General features: G+C 70.6%; 1 protein-coding gene across 1 annotated transcript in view; it reads right to left on the reverse strand.

The window, feature by feature from the left end:
- PSENEN (presenilin enhancer, gamma-secretase subunit) overlaps window positions 1-5,784 on the reverse strand; it is a 15,292-nt gene extending 9,508 nt beyond the window's left edge. The window contains 1 exon segment of the mRNA XM_048293235.1: window positions 5,544-5,784. The gene's annotated coding sequence lies outside the window, so the exon portion shown is untranslated.
- Window positions 5,785-6,000: the final 216 nt, after the last annotated feature.

The following is a 6,000-nucleotide window of genomic DNA, read 5'->3' on the forward strand; positions in this document are numbered from 1 at the left end:
GTGCTCTCCCAGTGCTCCCAGTGCCTCTCCCAGTGCCTCTCCCAGTGCTCCCAGTGCCGGCTCCCAGTGCCGCTCCCAGTGCCGCTCCCAGTGCTCCCAGTGCCTCTCCCAGTGCTCCCAGTGCCTCTCCCAGTGCCTCTCCCAGTGCCTCTCCCAGTGCTCCCAGTGCCGCTCCCAGTGCTCCCAGTGCCGCTCCCAGTGCTCCCAGTGCTCCCAGTGCCGCTCCCAGTGCTCCCAGTGCTCCCAGTGCCGCTCCCAGTGCTCCCAGTGCTCCCAGTGCCGCTCCCCAGTGCTCCCAGTGCCGCTCCCAGTGCCGCTCCCAGTGCTCCCAGTGCCGCTCCCAGTGCTCCCAGTGCTCCCAGTGCTCCCAGTGCCGCTCCCAGTGCTCCCAGTGCCGCTCCCAGTGCTCCCAGTGCTCCCAGTGCTCCCAGTGCCGCTCCCAGTGCTCCCAGTGCTGCTCCCAGTGCCGCTCCCAGTGCTCCCAGTGCCGCTCCCAGTGCCGCTCCCAGTGCCGCTCCCAGTGCTCCCAGTGCTCCCAGTGCCGCTCCCAGTGCCGCTCCCAGTGCCGCTCCCAGTGCTCCCAGTGCCGCTCCCAGTGCTCCCAGTGCTGCTCCCAGTGCCGCTCCCAGTGCTCCCAGTGCCGCTCCCAGTGCCGCTCCCAGTGCTCCCAGTGCCGCTCCCAGTGCTCCCAGTGCTGCTCCCAGTGCCGCTCCCAGTGCTCCCAGTGCCGCTCCCAGTGCTCCCAGTGCTGCTCCCAGTGCCGCTCCCAGTGCTCCCAGTGCTGCTCCCCAGTGCCCGCTCCCAGTGCTCCCAGTGCCGCTCCCAGTGCTCCCAGTACCGCTCCCAGTGCTCCCAGTGCTGCTCCCAGTGCCGCTCCCAGTGCTGCTCCCAGTGCTCCCAGTGCCGCTCCCAGTGCTCCCAGTGCCGCTCCCAGTGCTGCTCCCAGTGCTCCCAGTGCCGCTCCCAGTGCTCCCAGTGCTCCCCAGTGCTCCCAGTGGCCGCTCCCAGTGCTCCCAGTGCCGCTCCCAGTGCCGCTCCCAGTGCCTCTCCCCAGTGCCGCTCCCAGTGCTCCCAGTGCCGCTCCCAGTGCCGCTCCCAGTGCTGCTCCCAGTGCTCCCAGTGCCGCTCCCAGTGCCCGCTCCCAGTGCCGCTCCCAGTGCTCCCAGTGCTCCTCCCAGTGCTCCCAGTGCCGCTCCCAGTGCTCCCAGTGCCGCTCCCAGTGCTCCCAGTGCTGCTCCCAGTGCCGCTCCCAGTGCCGCTCCCAGTGCTCCCAGTGCCTCTCCCAGTGCCGCTCCCAGTGCTCCCAGTGCCGCTCCCAGTGCCGCTCCCAGTGCTCCCAGTGCTGCTCCCAGGTGCCGCTCCCAGTGCCGCTCCCAGTGCTGCTCCCAGTGCTCCCAGTGCTGCTCCCAGTGCTGCTCCCAGTGCTCCCAGTGCCGCCCCCAGTGCTCCCAGTGCCGCTCCCAGTGCTCCCAGTGCTCCCAGTGCTGCTCCCAGTGCCGCTCCCAGTGCTCCCAGTGCTCCCAGTGCCGCTCCCAGTGCTCCCAGTGCCGCTCCCAGTGCTGCTCCCAGTGCTCCCAGTGCCGCCCCCAGTGCTCCCAGTGCCGCTCCCAGTGCTCCCAGTGCTCCCAGTGCTGCTCCCAGTGCCGCTCCCAGTGCTCCCAGTGCTCCCAGTGCCCGCTCCCAGTGCTCTCCCCAGTGCCGCTCCCAGTGCTCTCCCAGTGCCGCTCCCAGTGCTCCCCAGTGCCGCTCCCAGTGCTGCTCCCAGTGCTGCTCCCAGTGCTCCCAGTGCTCCCAGTGCCGCTCCCAGTGCTCTCCCAGTGCCGCTCCCAGTGCTCCCAGTGCCGCTCCCAGTGCTGCTCCCAGTGCCGCCTCCCAGTGCCGCTCCCAGTGCTGCTCCCAGTGCTCCCAGTGCCGCTCCCAGTGCTCCCAGTGCTGCTCCCAGTGCTGCTCCCAGTGCCGCTCCAGTGCCTCTCCCAGTGCCGCTCCCAGTGCTCCCAGTGCCGCTCCCAGTGCTGCTCCCAGTGCCCGCTCCAGTGCTCCCAGTGCTGCTCCCAGTGCCGCTCCCAGTGCTGCTCCCAGTGCTCCCAGTGCCGCTCCCAGTGCTCCCAGTGCTGCTCCCAGTGCCGCTCCCAGTGCTGCTCCCAGTGCCGCTCCCAGTGCCGCTCCCAGTGCCGCTCCCAGTGCTCCCAGTGCTCCCAGTGCCGCTCCCAGTGCCCGCTCCAGTGCTCCCAGTGCCGCTCCCAGTGCCGCTCCCAGTGCCGCTCCCAGTGCTCCCAGTGCTCCCAGTGCCGCTCCCAGTGCCGCTCCCAGTGCTCCCAGTGCTCCCAGTGCTCCTCCCAGTGCTCCCAGGGCCGCTCCCAGTGCTCCCAGTGCCGCTCCCAGTGCCGCTCCCAGTGCCTCTCCCAGTGCCGCTCCCAGTGCTCCCAGTGCCGCTCCCAGTGCTGCTCCCAGTGCTCCCAGTGCCGCTCCCAGTGCCGCTCCCAGTGCTCCCAGTGCTGCTCCCAGTGCCGCTCCCAGTGCTGCTCCCAGTGCTCCCAGTGCCGCTCCCAGTGCTCCCAGTGCTCCCAGTGCTCCCAGTGGCGCTCCCAGTGCTCCCAGTGCCGCTCCCAGTGCTCCCAGTGCTCCCAGTGCCGCTCCCAGAGCCGCTCCCAGTGCCGCTCCCAGTGCCGCTCCCAGTGCTGCTCCCAGTGCTCCCAGTGCTGCTCCCAGTGCCGCGCGCAGTGCTCCCAGTGCTCCCAGTGCCGCTCCCAGTGCTGCTCCCAGTGCCCGCTCCCAGTGCCGCTCCCCAGTGCCGCTCCCAGTGCTCCCAGTGCCGCTCCCCAGTGCTCCCAGTGCCGCTCCCAGTGCTCCCAGTGCTCTCCCAGTGCTGCTCCCAGTGCCGCTCCCAGTGCTCCCAGTGCCGCTCCCAGTGCCGCTCCCAGTGCTCCCAGTGCCGCTCCCAGTGCTCCCAGTGCCTCTCCCAGTGCTCCCAGTGCTGCTCCCAGTGCCGCTCCCAGTGCCGCTCCCAGTGCTCCCAGTGCTCCCAGTGCTCCCAGTGCTCCCAGTGCCGCTCCCAGTGCCGCTCCCAGTGCTGCTCCCAGTGCTCCCAGTGCCGCTCCCAGTGCTCCCAGTGCTGCTCCCAGTGCCGCTCCCAGTGCCGCTCCCAGTGCTCCCAGTGCTCCCAGTGCTCCCAGTGCCGCTCCCAGTGCCGCTCCCAGTGCCGCTCCCAGTGCTCCCAGTGCCGCTCCCAGTGCTGCTCCCAGTGCTCCCAGTGCTCCCAGTGCTCCCAGTGCCGCTCCCAGTGCTCCCAGTGCTCCCAGTGCTCCCAGTGCTCCCAGTGCCGCTCCCAGTGCTGCTCCCAGTGCCGCTCCCAGTGCCGCTCCCAGTGCTGCTCCCAGTGCTCCCAGTGCTGCTCCCAGTGCTCCCAGTGCTCCCAGTGCCGCTCCCAGTGCTCCCAGTGCTCCCAGTGCTCCCAGTGCTCCCAGTGCCGCTCCCAGTGCCGCTCCCAGTGCCGCTCCCAGTGCTCCCAGTGCTCCCAGTGCCGCTCCCAGTGCCGCTCCCAGTGCTGCTCCCAGTGCCGCTCCCAGTGCCGCTCCCAGTGCTCCCAGTGCTCCCAGTGCCGCTCCCAGTGCCGCTCCCAGTGCCGCTCCCAGTGCCGCTCCCAGTGCTCCCAGTGCTCCAGTGCTCCTCCCAGTGCTCCCAGGGCCGCTCCCAGTGCTCCCAGTGCCGCTCCCAGTGCCGCTCCCAGTGCTCCCAGTGCTCCCAGTGCCGCTCCCAGTGCCGCTCCCAGTGCTCCCAGTGCTCCCAGTGCCGCTCCCAGTGCTGCTCCCAGTGCTCCCAGTGCCGCTCCCAGTGCTGCTCCCAGTGCCGCTCCCAGTGCCGCTCCCAGTGCCGCTCCCAGTGCTCCCAGTGCTCTCCCAGTGCTGCTCCCAGTGCCGCTCCCAGTGCTCCCAGTGCCGCTCCCAGTGCCGCTCCCAGTGCTCCCAGTGCCGCTCCCAGTGCCGCTCCCAGTGCTGCTCCCAGTGCCGCTCCCAGTGCCGCTCCCAGTGCTCCCAGTGCTCTCCCAGTGCTGCTCCCAGTGCCGCTCCCAGTGCTCCCAGTGCCGCTCCCAGTGCCGCTCCCAGTGCTCCCAGTGCCTCTCCCAGTGCCGCTCCCAGTGCTCCCAGTGCTGCTCCCAGTGCCGCTCCCAGTGCTCCCAGTGCCGCTCCCAGTGCCGCTCCCAGTGCTCCCAGTGCCGCTCCCAGTGCTCCCAGTGCTGCTCCCAGTGCCGCTCCCAGTGCTGCTCCCAGTGCTCCCAGTGCCGCTCCCAGTGCCGCTCCCAGTGCTCCCAGTGCTCCCAGTGCCGCTCCCAGTGCTGCTCCCAGTGCTCCCAGTGCTGCTCCCAGTGCCGCTCCCAGTGCTCCCAGTGCCGCTCCCAGTGCCGCTCCCAGTGCTCCCAGTGCTGCTCCCAGTGCCGCTCCCAGTGCCGCTCCCAGTGCCCGCTCCCAGTGCTCCCAGTGCTCCCAGTGCTCCCAGTGCCGCTCCCAGTGCCGCTCCCAGTGCTCCCAGTGCCGCTCCCAGTGCTGCTCCCAGTGCTCCCAGTGCTCCCAGTGCTCCCAGTGCCGCTCCCAGTGCTCCCAGTGCTCCCAGTGCTCCCAGTGCTCCCAGTGCCGCTCCCAGTGCCGCTCCCAGTGCCGCTCCCAGTGCTCCCAGTGCCTCTCCCAGTGCCGCTCCCAGTGCTGCTCCCAGTGCTCCCAGTGCCGCTCCCAGTGCCGCTCCCAGTGCCGCTCCCAGTGCTCCCAGTGCTGCTCCCAGTGCCGCTCCCAGTGCCGCTCCCAGTGCCGCTCCCAGTGCTCCCAGTGCTGCTCCCAGTGCTGCTCCCAGTGCCGCTCCCAGTGCTGCTCCCAGTGCCGCTCCCAGTGCCGCTCCCAGTGCTGCTCCCAGTGCCGCTCCCAGTGCCGCTCCCAGTGCTCCCCAGTGCTCCCAGTGCCGCTCCCAGTGCTCCCAGTGCTCCCAGTGCCGCTCCCAGTGCCGCTCCCAGTGCCGCTCCCAGTGCTCCCAGTGCTGCTCCCAGGGCCGCTCCCAGTGCTCCCAGTGCTCCCAGTGCTCCCCAGTGCCGCTCCCAGTGCTCCCAGTGCTCTCCCAGCGCTCCCAGTGCCGCTCCCAGTGCTGCTCCCAGTGCTCTCCCAGTGCTCCCAGTGCCGCTCCCAGTGCCGCTCCCAGTGCCGCTCCCAGTGCTCTCCTAGCGCTCCCAGTGCCGCTCCCAGTGCTCCCAGTGCCGCTCCCAGGGCCGCTCCCAGGGCCGCTCCCAGTGCTCCCAGTGCCGCTCCCAGTGCCGCTCCCAGGGCCGCTCCAGTGCTCCCAGTGCTCTCCCAGCGCTCCCAGTGCCGCTCCCAGTGCTGCTCCCAGTGCTCTCCCAGTGCTCCCAGTGCCGCTCCCAGTGCCGCTCCCAGTGCTCTCCTAGCGCTCCCAGTGCCGCTCCCAGTGCTCCCAGTGCCGCTCCCAGTGACCACCAGTATAAACCAGTGACCCCCAGTGACCCCCAGTGCCGCTCCCAGTCCCTCCCAGTCCCCCCCAGTTCTCACCGCGGCTCCTTCTCTGCCGCCGCTTTTCCGCTTCCGCTTCCGATGCGTCACTTCCGGTCCCGCCCCTCCCCGCGAGCTCTCCTTGGAGGCGAACGGAGCCCGCGGGGCGCGGAAATCTCGCGAGAGTTCGGGGATTGGGAGGGAACTGGGACCGAACTGGGACCGAACTGGGAGCACTGGGCGCGCCGCCCCTCGCCGCTTCCGCCTTGAAGGCTCCGCCCACTCCTCCTTGGCCAATCAGCGTCGTCCGCCCCGTTCCCTCCCAGCCAATCAGCGCCGCCCTTTCCCTTACAACCAATCAGCGCCACCCGTCCCCCGTAGCAACCAATCAGCGCCGCCCGTCCCCATAGCAACCAATCAGCGCCGCCCGTCCCCGTAGCAACCAATCAGCGCCGCCCGTCCCCATAGCAACCAATCAGCGCCGGCCGTCCCCCATAGCAACCAATGAGCGCCGGCC

Source organism: Corvus hawaiiensis, assembly GCF_020740725.1.
Source record: "Corvus hawaiiensis isolate bCorHaw1 chromosome 37 unlocalized genomic scaffold, bCorHaw1.pri.cur SUPER_37b, whole genome shotgun sequence".
Lineage (NCBI taxonomy): Eukaryota > Metazoa > Chordata > Aves > Passeriformes > Corvidae > Corvus > Corvus hawaiiensis.